Here is a 2,095-nt window from a genome sequence, read left to right on the forward strand (position 1 = left end):
TAGGTCTTCCATTGGCTCCTTTTTGGCCAACACACCCCTTGAACTGTGTCCCCAAATATGAAACTTTTTTTCTGTGTCACACTCACTCTCCTAATTGTCCAGTCCTTTGGAGAATCCCTGAACAGAGCTGGATTCAGTGGGGCCCTTGAAGACAGCAAACTGAAACATCTCCAACAGATGTTTTCTCAACCTTGGCACTACCAGACATCTTGGGCAGGACAATTCCCTTGTGGGGCTGTTTTGCACATTACAGGATGTTGAGCCGCATCCCTGACCTCCACCCCCTGGACGGCAGCAGTGCTCTGCTCCTGTGCGTGACCTTCAAAACATCTCCCAGGAGGCAAAAATCTCCCAGTTGAGAACCATGGCTCTAGAGAGAGATTGCAGATAAGAACTAAGTATCGGGGTCACTTGTAAATGTCCCTGAGGATATTCCCCACATTAAAAAAATACTTGACAGGGGACTTCCCTGGTGGTCCAGTGGTTAGGACTCCGCACTTCCACTGCAGGGGGCACAGGTTCGATCCCTGGTCGGGGGAACTAAGATCATGAATGCCATGCGATGTGGCCAAAAAAAATACTTGACAGGAGTTTACACAGCCTCCCTCTGCAGCGCAGTCTAATTACCCAATTCACCCTTAGACAGGAAATTTTTGACGTCTAACCTAAGTCCCATATGCTGCCTTTGCCCCTCTTTATTCTTACTCTCTCATTAATGAAAATTTTAAAATAGAATCAGTGCATATGATCTCCATATTAACCGTCTCCCATGACAGTCTCTTTACAGAGAAAGCTGGTAAATGCATAATGCAATCAGTCAGTCATTCAACAAACACTACTGAGTAGCTCCTCTACCCAGCACTGCTTTAGATGCTGAAATAGAACAAGGAACAAGACTGACCAGGTTTCGGATCTCATGGAGCTACATGAGATCTTTTAGTTCCTCTTTTGGTGAGAGGAACAAATTAGCAGACAAATAATCAAGACAACCTCAGTTATTGTTGATGTTTGATGCCATAAGAGTGAGTCAATTATATCTCAATAAAGCTGGAGAGAAAAAGAATAGGTGGACCCTTAGCTAGGACGGTAAGGAAAGCCCTTACTGTGGAGAAGGTATTTAAACAGAGGCCTAAATAACACTAAGGATCAGAGAGACAGAAGTGGGCAGAAATGCCTGGTTTCCATGTGTTACCCTTTTGGAGTTTGTGCACTGACGTGGGTACACGGAGGCCTCTCTCCTGTTGTTCTCCTGTGTTCCCTTCCTTCTGATGTGAGGGGAGAAGCCTCCAAGTAGTCCTGGACTCTCTGAGCAGCCTCATGAAACAGCTCCCTCGATTAGCCTGGCTCTGCCCGAGGCTCTCATGCAGATTTCCTCAGTGACTGTGGTCAGCTCCAAAGGTAAGGGACCCTCAGGTTCGCCAGGAGATGAACCGGAAAATGAGGCTTTCTCCTCCCCACTGCTCCCAGACCAGCCCAGTCCCCACAGGCACCAGCAGTAAGACAGGCACCTGGAAGGGAGTGAGCGAGGTTAGGATGGCTAAGAGGATGTTGAATCAAGTCAGGGAGGCCTCTGACCACCTCCACTAGACCAGAATATAAAAGTCCGGCATCGAGCTTCCCCGGTGGCGCAGTGGTTGAGAGTCCGCCTGCCGATGCAGGGGACGCGGGTTCGTGCCCCGGTCCGGGAGGATCCCACGTGCCGCGGAGCGGCTGGGCCCGTGAGCCGTGGCCGCTGGGCCTGCGCGTCCGGAGCCTGTGCTCCGCGACGGGAGGGGCCACAACAGCGAGAGGCCCGCGTATCGTGAAAATTAACAGTCTGGCGTCACCTTCCTCTCTCCTCCAGTCCCTCCAGTCAGTGGGAGAGGCCACAACAGCGAGAGGCCCGCGTATCGTGAAAATTAACAGTCTGGCGTCACCTTCCTCTCTCCTCCAGTCCCTCCAGTCAGTTTCTTTCTTTCTCCCAAAGGATGAGCCACCTCATACAATAAACCAGATCCCAGAGGTGAGTAATAACATGAGAAAAATTCAGACAGGTTGGAAAGGTGTAGCTAGTTGCTGGAGGGAGTCAGGAGGGAAACATCGATTGTTCGGGGAT

At 50.4% G+C, this 2,095-nt stretch overlaps 1 non-coding gene across 1 annotated transcript; it reads left to right on the top strand.

Annotated features, from left to right (window-relative positions):
• Positions 1–466: 466 nt before the first annotated feature.
• Positions 467–540, top strand: TRNAG-UCC (transfer RNA glycine (anticodon UCC)). Its single transcript has one exon. It is a non-coding gene; the product is annotated as a tRNA-Gly (tRNA).
• Positions 541–2,095: the final 1,555 nt, after the last annotated feature.

The sequence above is a fragment of the Lipotes vexillifer genome, unplaced genomic scaffold (assembly GCF_000442215.2).
Source record: "Lipotes vexillifer unplaced genomic scaffold, Lipotes_vexillifer_v1.1 scaffold1186, whole genome shotgun sequence".
In the NCBI taxonomy this organism is placed as follows: Eukaryota; Metazoa; Chordata; class Mammalia; order Artiodactyla; family Lipotidae; genus Lipotes; species Lipotes vexillifer.